Source organism: Gossypium arboreum, chromosome 2, assembly GCF_025698485.1.
Source record: "Gossypium arboreum isolate Shixiya-1 chromosome 2, ASM2569848v2, whole genome shotgun sequence".
NCBI classification, from domain to species: domain Eukaryota; kingdom Viridiplantae; phylum Streptophyta; class Magnoliopsida; order Malvales; family Malvaceae; genus Gossypium; species Gossypium arboreum.
The window spans coordinates 76,423,540-76,436,606 of record NC_069071.1 but is presented as its reverse complement, the minus strand read 5'-3'; the positions used below and the strand labels follow the sequence as shown (position 1 = coordinate 76,436,606).

The 13,067-nt window shown below is 37.6% G+C and overlaps 1 non-coding gene across 1 annotated transcript; it reads right to left on the bottom strand.

Moving 5' to 3' along the window:
- Positions 1-5,746: 5,746 nt before the first annotated feature.
- On the bottom strand, positions 5,747-5,853 carry LOC128289987 (small nucleolar RNA R71). Its single transcript, XR_008279626.1, has one exon. It is a non-coding gene; the product is annotated as a small nucleolar RNA R71 (small nucleolar RNA).
- Between the last annotated feature and the right edge of the window lie 7,214 nt (positions 5,854-13,067).

Sequence of the window (13,067 nt, the reverse complement as noted above, 5' to 3'; positions counted from 1 at the left end):
ACTTAGCCCACATATATTCACTAGACATTAAAGTCACATAAGTACGGAATTCATGAATCGACTTAACACACAAAGCCTTCAACATGCTTACTCATGGCCGAACAACACAACCTCTTAGGCACTCATTCATGGCCGATTATGCATGTTGATGTTGAGGCCAATTACATGTTTAACACCACACATGAATGGCACACATTTTACTAGCTAATGCTTTACATATTGTAGCTCAATACTTATAATATAGCATCAAGCACTCATATGGCCGATTATACTTAGCCATACTTGCACCAAATCAACAATAAATTCCAAGATTTTCACATCATATGTGTACTAGGCGAATGTACTTGCAATTTCACAAACATTCTTCAACAATTTCTTCTTTAAACAAACATATTTATCATTTACTCCATAACCAAATCATCATGTGCAAACATACATACACATATAGGTGCATGGCGAACCTCAAGGTGTTCATAACCATCTAAAACACAAATTTTACCAATCAAGTAACAAGCATAAATCATGCTCATGAATGCATCATGGCGAATACATCACATTCATACCCCTTTCAACTTCGGTCATGGTTAAACAAAGAACTCAATGTCTTACTCAAGATTGCTACAAAGAAATTTCAAGAGTAGTCAATCCATCATTGCATGCATCATTATCAAGCTTCACATTTAGCATGCAATGGCTTTAACACAATATCAACCTTGGCCTAATACCATTTCCATGGCATAACAAGGATTTGAACCATGGCTAACATGAACATCAAGTTAGCAACTAAAACATGCATGAATCTCATGACACAACTTCATACATACCTTAATCTTGATGCAAGTATAGCCAAATCTCCTTCTAGATCTCTTCTAAACCAAAATGGAGCAAAATCCTATCTTCTTCCTTAGTATTTTCGGCCAAAAGGAGAGAACAAGGATGAACAAATTTTTTTCTTTCTTTCTCTACAACTCACGGCAATGGGGGGGAATACCACACTCACACACATTTTTTTTTCATTCTTTTCTTACCCATACTTCTTTGTTTATTATTTCTCCCTAATGCACCAACAGAACATGTTTATGACATGTTTTGCCCATCCTCTCTTGCCATGGCCGGCCACCACCTATAAAAAGGGGGTATTTGACATGCAAGTCCATTGTTTTGCATGCATGCTTTAATTAGTCATCACACATTTCCCTATCATACTTTCAAAGTTTACTACTAGGCCCTTTCTAGTGAAATTCACATTTATAACACTAAATCAAATCATCAAAAATGTCACACACAATTTAACACATATCATAGGCATCAAAATAAATTTTAAATTATTTTTATGCCTCGATTTTGTGGTCCCGAAACCACATCCCGACTAGGGTCAATTTTGGGCTGTCACAGTTTATTCAAAATTGACCCGTCCCGAAGGATCACCCTCCAAGTTGGAGGACAATTTGTGAGGTTTTGGGTATGGATCAATGATTTTACAACACTGTGAGACAAACATGAGATTATGCGCAATTCAAATTGGAAATATGGGTGCATTCCCAAGAATGACCTATGTGATGAGATTAACCATATTTTGAAATGATAAATGGCATTCTTTTGTTCTCCCTGTCACTTAGAGAAATTTATATCTCTTGCTACCCCATTTTGAGCGTGATCTATCTTTTTTCTGAACCCTAATTAAAGTTATCCATCGAACATCATGGATTGACAAGAAAGATCATGAAAAATGAAATCAAAATTATAAATTCTTGATCTCATTCTGAAAAAAGAAAAAATAAGAAAGAAGAAAACTGAATAAGAAACAAAAAAAAAATAGGAAATAAGGAGTAAGAATGATGAAAAATGATTGAGAGATGGAAGGAGCAATAAAAAATTCAAAATAACTTCTCATGGTTTTTATACTCTTTCACATAATATATATTTTATCCTAGAAATCATTTCTTTGATTGACACTCAACCCTCAAACCACGTTATAACCCTAAAAAGACCATCTTGGTCAAATATGTTTGTTAAAATAAAGAATTTAATCTTTGGGAAATTGTGACGCCTTCAAGAGCATAAAAGATAGAGATGAACTCTAGGGTGAAAACTCAAAAATGAGCAGTCTAGAGAGATTTCTAACAGAACAACAAGAAAAAAAAGACGTGAGATGCCCTAGAGGAAAATGAAGATTTCCAAAAGAAATTGATCTTTCGATACGAGCCCTGAAGTCATCTATTTGAGCCTATTTTAGCCCTTTCTTCGGCACCCAAACTCGAGCTGACACTATGACCTTAGAACAAGTCCAGCTCTGATTGCTCATGGTCGGTTTAAATTTGGGAATTATTCTACTAAAAGAATGTAAGAGTTTATAGAAAGAAGATTTTGCTTAAATCAAGAAAAAAAAAGAAACCAAAAAATAAAGAGAGATTAGAAAAATGAACTATATTGAAGAATATCTACTTTAAGATGCTTTTTGCAAAAGAGCATGGTATAGGGTTCACAATTGTAACAGTCCAAAGTTAGAAAAAGGAAATTTGGCTTCACAAGAATTAAAAGTTGACTCTCGATGCAAGAAATTTATGTTTCAAGGGTGGATTTATTGAAATCCGTTGTACCAAGTTTGTTAAGTGAATTATCATTTAAGAATTTAATTTACTAGTCATAAAATCATTGTGAAATTTGTTAAGGTGATATCTCATAGAATCTGATTTTCATGATATGTTGTGTGTGGATAGGGATTTGATCTTTTTCAACCTAAAAACATGATTCTCAAAATGATTACCTTATGAAAAATTCAAGAGAGGAAGAAAGGAAAGCATTCATTGCATTTAGAGGCTCAGGTGTGGAGGTTCATTCACTTTTCATTGCATTAAGAGGACCAAGTGTGGAGGTTCATTTACTTTTCATTGCATTCAGGGGCCCAGGTGTGGAGGTCCATTCACTTTTCATTACATTTAGAGACCCAGGTGTGGAAGTCCATTCACTTTTCATTGCATTTAGGGGCCCAAGCGTGGAGGTCCATTTACTTTTCGTTGCATGTAGAGGCCCAGGTGTGGAGGTCCATTCACTTTTCATTCCATTTAGAGACCCAGGTGTAGAAGTCCATTCACTTTTCATTGCATTTAGAGACCTAGGTGTATAGGTCCATTTACTTTTTGTTGCATTTAGAGGCCCAGGTGTGGAGGTCAATTTATTTTTCATTGCATTTAAAGGTGCAAGTGTTGAGGTCCATTTACTTTTCATTGTATCGTATATGAAGGCACAATTATTAGGTCTATCTATATTTCTTCTGTATTCTCATTGCGAAGATTTGGTTGAAAGGTCTATCTTGTTTCACTCTTCATGTTTTGATGGTTTGGTATCTACTTTTCCAGTTTTGGATAACGTAATATGTTTTGATCTTTTTTTATTTTGGTAATTGTAAAAATTCATTATTCCTTTTACTGCAATGTTGAGTGGGATTTGATAATGGTTAAGTGTTTACGTCTTTGTATGTTCCTTGCTATGCAAGCCACGAACAAAGAGGGGCAGTTGTAACCAACCATTTTGTCTGAGCCAAATTAGAGGCCCATTTAAATTATTGTTCTCTCCAGGACCGTTCGAAGCCCACCCAATTTTGGACAATTTGAGACCATTATTTTTCTTTCTTCTTCTTTCCTTTTTGGGCCTGTTGATAAACCACAATTTATACATATTTCTATCTTATGCTTAGCACATTTTATGGATAATTTTTCCTTGAAATTGGTGAATTCGAAGCTCCTAATGCCTTAATTTCATGTTTTATACTTAGGTGAGCATAGGAAAGTGAAAAGAACGAGAAACGGGCCAAAAACAGAGAAAATGGCCGACGTACGAAATCAATACGGCCTGGACGTACTTACACGGGTAGACCACACGACCGTGTCCCCTTGGCAAGGTCAAAGCACGATTTACACAGGTAAATCACACGCCCATGCCCATTTAACAGCCTTGACCATGACCTTAAGCAATCACACACGGGCGTGTCCCTGTCGAGCCCAAGTTTAGTCCAATTCGAAAAAGGCCAATTTTGAGGGCTCTTAGGCATTCCAAAGGCTATAAATACACCTTAGAAGAGGAGAAGAGGGGGGACACAGAGGAGGAAGCAAGGAATTGCTCAAGGAAAGCCGATTGATCCATCTCAGAAGCCGGATTCACCATCAAGACTGAAGATCTCCCTTCAAATTCCCTCAGGAGTTTTGCATTTTCTTATGTTTTCTTATTTTTATTCTTTTGAGATGTTTTCATTCATTAGTATGAACTAAAACCCCTAAATATCTAAGGGGGATGAAACCTAAGACAGATCATGTTATTATTATCTAAATTGTAGGATAAATCTTTGACTTGTTATTAATTATGTGTTCTTAATTCTTGTTTTGATACTCCAGGATATTGATTCAAGTCTAGCTCTTAGTCAGAGGATGAATAGACCCTGCCTAAGAGTAAATTTGTCATAATTAAGTGGAGTAGGTTGCGCGACTAGAGATAGGGTGACAAGATTTTTCCGGATTAGGGTGAAACGTAATAAGGGGATTCATATATCGAGTTAATGCAACCCTAGGGCGTTAATTAGAAAGAGATTCCAATTATTCAATCTAGGGTTAGACGTTGTTAGTCTCGAGAGAGATAATAATATAACTTAGGGATCTCTACGGAACAAGTTGAATGAATAAATCGTCCGATTTAGATTCAAATGACAAGTGAAGTCTAGGTGGATTTTTTCTTAGGTATTGTCTGAATTAATCAAGTTTTTCGAAAAGTATTTTCCCCAAATTTTTTTCTGTGATTTCTTAGTTTAATTAATTAGTTAGATAAACAAAACCCTTTTATTTTTTTTAGGCTAGATAATAAAAAGAAAGTTGATACTAGTACTTTTAGTTCCTTTGGGTTCAATAATCCGGTCTTGCTAAAGCTATACTATTGTTCGATAAGTACACTTGTCTTCATCGTGATAATAGTTAGTTTCAAGAACGATTCATTATAAATATTTAAAACCTGTCACGAATATCATGTATCAAGTTTTTGCCGCCGTTGCTGGGGAACTAAGATATTAGGAACACTCGATTTTTATTACTTTATCCATTTACTTTTACTGTAATTTAAATTTTATTCTAATTTTTATTACTAATTCTTCTTTTTTCCCTTTTTTTCTGGCAGGTTCTTATAGTTTATGACCAGAAGAAACTCGTCAGGACCATTACTTTTTGACAGTGAGATCGATCGCACAGTCTGCAGAAACCAAAGAGAAATAAGGCGAAGCTTAAGATACACAGAGAATGAGCAATAGGTCGATATTCAAACCACAACCAAAGATATGGCTGAAAACCAAGAAAATCTGCTACCTCCTGCGATTGTTGTAAATCAGAATCTTGCTCCACGCACTATGTATGATTATGCTAATCTTAATTTAACAGTAACTGAGTCAAGTATAGTTAGACCTGCTATTGCTGCAAATAATTTTGAACTGAAACCTAACACAATTCAAATGATACAACAGTTTTTTCAGTTTGATGGTTTGCAGGACGAGGATCCCAATGCTCACTTAGCAAATTTCCTAGAATTTTTTGATACCTTTAAAATTAATGGCGTTTCTGATGACGCCATCCGCCTTTGGTTGTTTCCCTTTTCGTTATGGAATAAGGCTAAACAATGGTTGAACTTGTTACCACGAGGGTCAATCACTACTTGGGAATAAATGACCGAAAAGTTTTTATTAAAATATTTTTCGTCGGCTAAAACAGCTAAATTACGTAACGATATCTCTTCTTTTGTGCAGATGGATTTAGAAACATTCTACGATTCATGGGAGAGATACAAGGACCTTTTGAGAAGGTGCCCTCACCATGGGTTGCCGCTTTGGCTGCAAGTTCAAACATTTCTTAATGGCCTGAGTCCTTCGACTCGACAGATGATTGATGCAGCCGCTGGGGAACCATCAATAATAAGACACCTGAATATGCCTATGAATTTATAGAGGAAATGTCACTGAATAACTATCAGTGGCAAGTCATGAGGACAAAGCCAACGAAAATAGTCGACGTTTATAACGTCGATTCGGTCACCATGCTCTCTAATCAGGTAGAACTCTTAAATAAGAAAATTGATGGTTCTCTTAGTTCTTCACAGGTTCACCTAGTAATGCAGTGAGAAGAAAATGGAGGTGGATTGAGCAATTCAGAATACCCACCTTATGGCCACAACATAGAGAACGAGCAGTTAAATTACATGGGTAATAATCTTAGATCTCAAAACAATCCTTATAGCAATACTTACAATGCAGGTTGGTGGAATCACCCAAACTTTTTATGGGAGGCCAAGGAAATCAGAAACCACCACCCCCTCCAGGCTTTCAGCAACCACTACACAAGTAGGAGAAAAAGCCAAACCTTGAGGAGATGCTAACCAAATTCATCTCAGTGTCAGAGACTCATTTTTAGAATACCGAGATGGCACTCATAAATCAACAAGCATCAATCCAGGGGCTCGAAACTTAGATTGGATAGCTTGCCAAGTTGATTTCTGAATGACCAAAAGGTAGCCTGCCAAGCAACACTGAATCTAACCCAAGGGAGCAACTCAACGCAATTGTCATTCAAGATGAAGAAGGGTTAGTGGCAAAACCAAGGCCAGAATCGGTGGTAAGCGAAGGTAAGAATGAGGTAGGCCAAAACGAACAAAAAGTAACAAGTACAGAATATAAACCTTGTGTACCATACCCCAATGCGACAAGGAAAGATCGCTCAGACGAATAATTTGGTAAATTCCTTAAACTTTTAAAGAAACTACATATTAACCTCCTGTTTATTGAAACACTTCTGCAAATGTAGAACGCAGTCAAATTTTTAAAGGAGCTTCTAGCAAACAAACGAAAGTTAAATGAAAGGTTGCATATGGAGCTGAACGCGGTTTGCTCAGCCATTCTTCAGAATAAGCTACCCAACAAACTAAAAGATCCAAGTAGTTTTACGATTCCTTGTTTAATTGGTAGTTTAGATGTTAATAATGCGTTGGCTGATCTAGGGGCTAGTATCAATGTTATGCCTTTCAAATTGTTTAAGCAACTAGGTCTAGGGAATCCCAAACAAACTAGGATGAGCATTCAATTAGCATATAAAACTGTCAGATTTCCTAGGGGTATCATTGAAGACATACTCGTTAAAATTGACAAATTTATATTCCTAGTTGATTTTGTTGTTTTAGACATAGAAGAGGATAGTAATGTTCCTTTAATTTTGGGAAGGCCCTTTTTAGCAATTGCTAGAACAATTATTGACGTTGGCACAGGTGAACTCATGCTTTGTGTAGGAGACGAAACAATCACACTTCAAGCTCGCAGCCCGAACAACACATCGAAAATTGAAGGTGATTGTACAAATTGCTCTACTAAGACTGGTCATATGGTGCAACCTATTTTGCAAGAAATAAGTTCGAAGGACACACATGAGCCATGTTCAACCCACAACAAAGGATCTACAATTGAAGAACGAATGTTACAAAACGAGGAGTTAGATGAATGGCTAACATTTAAACCGAGAAAACACGATAAACCAAAACCACGCCAGAACGAGCTCAATACCTTACCAAATCAACTTAAGGTTGGAGATAAAGTTTCATTAGATGCCGCAGATCCTCATATTGACACTGCCAAACCGATTGAAAAAAATCCTCTTATGGTACTTAGCATTCTCCCATTTGGTACAGTCGAGGTAAGTCATCCCAAATTTAGCACTTTTAAGGTAAACAATACTCGTCTTAAACTTTATGTTGATAAAATTGAAAGCAGGAATAAGGAGTGTAAACTCCTCGAGCCACCATGAACACAGACCAAAGAGGTAAGTCGAGCTTAGACTATAAATAAGTGCTTCTCAGGAGGCAACCCGAGCACTAACAGAAATAATTCTTCAAATTTTAGTTTTTAACATCTAACATACTCACAGAATCATGAAACGCAGGCTTTCTAAAGCACACATAGCCAGGCACACGGGCGTGCCTTAGGCCATGTGAAAATAGGGCAAAATTTTCCCCAACACGAGATGCGATAAGTCGCCACTGCCATGCATTAGGACCGTGGACGAACCTGCCAAAACAACACGGGTCTGTGACACGCCCGTGTCTTAGAATCGTGGTTGAACCTGAGAAAATAGCACGGGCATTTGCCACGATCGTGTCTAGAACTCGTGGTTGAACATGTCAGAATAACACGGGCGTGGGCCTCCATACACGGGTGTGGAAGAAGCGAACGAAGACAGGTACGGTCGTACGACACGGCTGTGTGCACCCACACACCAAAGGAGCACGGGCATGGGCCAAATGTCAGACGTGCCCAAATTCAAAATTCGCGAATCACACAGGCAAAAATTGGGAAACATAGGCGTACCGCCTGGCCGTGTCTCCCAAAATCTATAAATACCATTCACTATTCATCATCTCCCTCACCCAAAATCCCTAACCCTAGCCGCTACAGATTCACACAGCCTCCTGCCACGCCCGTGCGCCGCCTTCAACCACATTTTTTACGCCTAAGCTCCTCCCTCTTGCGTTTGTTTACTCTTTTATCTCAATCTTCTTCAATTATTTTGCTTCTTTCATGATTTCTATTCTCCATTTGACTATTTTACGTGCACATTCATAGTTAGAATAGTAGATAAATTTATGTTTTTATGTTTTGTGTTGGTAATGTTTTATTTTCTTAGTTAGTATATTAGGCTACATTCATTCATTGTTTCTATGAGTTTCATGCTATTAACCCCACACAAATTCATTCTTTAGATATCTCCATTACTTATTCTCATAGGGTTATTTGGCACATTTATTTTGGTTGTTATAGTATAGGTTAATGTGTAAGCCCCATGGAATGTATTCACATTCCACTTCAATTTCCATTACAGGTACATTATGTCTACCTCACATGGCAAGAAGACTACCGTCCCCGCTTCGAAAAAATGAAAAGAGGTGTCATCCTCGGGACCTACCGTGGAAATTTGCCACCCCTTCCTCCAATTTCCACCAAGTAATCAAGAGGAACTATTTCAGATTCTACGGGCCCGACCCTTGGAACTTGGCTGCTGTATAGACTGGACCGCGCTAGAACAAGTCCAACTTGCTTATGCAATTCGGGCCCTCCTTACCACCGATCATTAGGGACTTTTCTTCAAGATTCTCGAGCCAACGTATCTCGAGCTTACGATGGAATTTTTCTCAACATTTCATCTTCAAACCGTGATGACCCATTTTGATGATCCGAAAACGGTCTGATTTCACATTGGCAGTCTAGTCTGCCAGTTGAGCGGCCCAGAGTTCGGTACCGCACTGGGCCTTTATACAGAAGAGTTCATGGAGGAGAATGAGCTGCACACTCTTAATTGCCACATCCATCATTCTCCTTCGCGGTGCTGGAATGCCCTCGCCCTTGGCTCTGCTTCTTCCAATCCTAGCCGCTCCAAGGCATCGACTCTTCCTCCATCTCTGAGGTACCTACACACCATTTTAACTCAATGTTAATAGAAATGCGATAGAGCACTGGAGTCGTCAACACTCACGACGCCTACTTTCTAGGGTGTATGTTACACGCGCAGATCTTTGACCTTGCCTATTTCATTGCCCTCGCCATTCAACATCAGACGGAGTGGCATAGGAAGGGGGCCATCTCCATTGGGCCTTATGTGACACGGTTAGCTCGATAGTTCGGGCTCCTCAACACAATAGCCTAATCATCCTCCCTCACTCTCATGGGTCAGATGTCCCCACAGGGCATCTTGAGCATGCTTAGCATATGGATGATCAAGAAGTGCCGAGGAACCCACCCTCCTTAGTATCGCCTAGCCCAATCCACTGAGGAGGAGGATCCCGAGGACATTACTGATGATGTCCCTTCACGTAATGAGGCACCGTCTCATCCACCACCACCCTCTCGTCCAGCTCATGCGGCGGCTTCATATGCTGACATCTCTGAGCGCCTTACCTGATTCGAGCAACAAAGTTTTCAGTGCTTCGATAACATTGATGCTACTTTACAGCAGATTTGTCAGCACTTCCACATCTCATCGCCACCCCCACCTCGTGAACCACCTAGAGATGAAGATGTTTAAAAAATTTTATTTATTATTTTATGTTTTTATTTTTATTCTATTTTAAGACTACTTATTATTTTTTTTCCTTTAGGCTTATTTCTATTAGATTTTATCATTTTTATTTTACGATTATCAATTTTGACTATTCCATTACAAGTAATTATGCTTCCTTATATTTCTTCAAAAGTTCCTGATTCTGTCACAGTTATAAAGAGCTCCTCAGCTCATCATCACATAGGAACTAAAAACTCCACCGGGAAAGGTTCTCCACGACTGTCATGTCCTGCTCGACCACGACCATAGCTACCACCAGTTATAATATTCTTTTGGCGCAGGACTTATGGACTAATGAACCTCTACCACCACCCGAGTATCCTCTTCCACTCTCACGCTAATTATTCTCTAAAACTCCAGTTCAAGGAATTCATTCATCATTCAGGAAGTTTCACTTCTCTCCCTATCATATGATTATAAATCTATCTTTTTCAATACGTCAACTTTTGTACATTGAAGGCAATGTACATCTTATGTGTGGGGGGTATTTTATATTAAAAAAATCCCTAAATTTCGTTTTATACTCATGCGATCTTCTCACATCATTATTAGAATGAATTCCAATTAGTCAATATAGGCATTTATGCATTGATTGTTTAAACTTTAAGACATTAAGGAATAAAGCATCATAAGTTGATTTTTGAAAAATTAAAAACTTTTAGGTTGTTTCCCTAAGTTTAGGTATTATTTTGAGTTGGAATTCACAAGTTTAAACATAAAAAAGCCATAATTTTTGTGAGATCTTGAGCCTTTAGAGCATCTATTATTCCTTTCATGCTCACTTTCATTATGAGTGCGTCAGTATTGAATTGTTATTCTAGAACTTGCTTGATTATGTATGTCAAGACCACACCATTTGATTTGATATGTCAAAATGATAAAGGCACTTAGGTTTAACCCACTTACTCCATAGAAGCCTACCTTCACAATTAACCCTTAGTGAACCCCCTCTTGAGCCTAGCGACCCATTCATTGACTTTCCCTCAATATGCATAACTCATTATTGTTGAAATCCCTTAAATTAATTTGATCCCTATTTTTGTCGAGATCTGAGTTGGAATAGTTGCTTAGATATGTTTTATTCCATTTTATAATTTTACTTATTCTTAAATATATATATGTATACATATTAGTAGTAGTGATTTTCTGAGCTAAAGAAGTTAAATTCCATATTCTCAGAAAAAGCTCTGTTGTACGCAATTGATGACTAGTCATTTTTCTAGTTAGGCAATTTTTCAATTAAATCTCGATTCTAACCCTTTCTTTCAGTTTGTGACCACACCCTCTAACCAACCACATTACAACCCTCCCTCTAAAGACCTTTTGATTGATGTTTCATCTCAATTTATAGTGGTGGAGATTTGATTTTTATGCAAGCCTATGGTAATGACTTTTCACTATTGACTATTGAGTGCTTCATTTATTGTCCTTAAATATCTCGAGTGATTTGAGTGAATCTTTAGTGAGGATGTGAAACTCTGTGCTATTTTGAATCAAAGGCAATTACTTGGATGAGGGGAGACACCTATGTTTTCATGATAAAATGCTCAACTTGGAATGTTTGAAACTTTGATGTTCTTTCAGTTGAATTTTTAATGTATGATTACTTATAGATTATTTTGAGATATTATCGATAGAAATTATAAGTTGAGAAGAATTTATTTTGATTATGAGTTGAGGATTTTGCTTGAGGACAAGCAAATGCTTAAGTGTAGGGTATTTGATAAACCGTAATTTATACATATTTTTATCCCATGCTTACCACATTTTATGGATGATTTTTCCTTAAATTTGGTGAATTGGAAGCTCCTAATACCTTAATTTCATATTTTATATTTGGGTGACCATAGGAGAGTGAAAGGAACGAGAAACGGGCCAAAAACGGAGAAAATGGGCAACTGTATGAAATCAACACAGGTTGGACTTCCTCAAACGGGCAGACCACACAGCCGTGTCCCATTGGCAAGGTCAGAGCACGATTTACACGGGTAGATCACACGCCCGTGCCCATTTAACAGCCTTGACCACTGCCTTAAGCAATCGGACACGGGCGTGTCACACGGGCGCGTCCCTCTGAGCCCAAGTTTAGTCCAATTCAGAAAAGTCCAATTTTGAGGGCTCTTAGGCATTCCAAAACCTATAGATACACCCTAGAAGAGGAGAAGAGGGGGACGCAAAAGAGGAAGCAAGGAATTTCTCAAGGAAAGCCGATTGATCCATCTCAGAAGCCGGATTCACCATTAAGACTGAAGATCTTCCTTCAAATTCCCTCAGGAGTTTTGGGTTTTCTTATGTTTTCTTATTTTTATTCTTTTGAGATGTTTTCATTCATTAGTATGAACTAAACCCCTAAATATCTAAGGGGGATGAAACCTAAGACAGATCATGTTATTATTATCTAAATTGTAGGATAAATCTTTGACTTGTTCTTAATTATGTGTTCTTAATTCTTGTTTTGATACTCCAGGATATTGATTCGAGTCTAGCTCTTAGTCAGAGGAGGAATAGACCCTGTCTAAGAGTAAATTTGTCATAATTAAGTGGAGTAGGTTGTGCGCCTAGAGATAGGGTGACAAGATTTTTCCGGATTAGGGTGAAACCTAATAAGGGGATCCATATATTGAGTTAATGCAACCCTAGGGCGTTAATTAGAAAGAGATTCCAATTATTCAATCTAGGGTTAGACGTTGTTAGTCTCGAGAGAGATAATAATATAACTTAGGGATCTCTACGGAACAAGTTGAATGAATAAATCGTCCGATTCAGAGTCAAATGACAAGTGAAGTCTAGGTCGATTTTTTCTTAGGTATTGTCTGAATTAATCAAGTTTTTCGAAAAGTATTTTCCCCAAATTTATTTTCTGTGATTTCTTATTTTAATTAATTAGTTAGATAAACAAAACCCTTTTATTTTTTTTAGGCTAGATAATAAAAAGAAAGT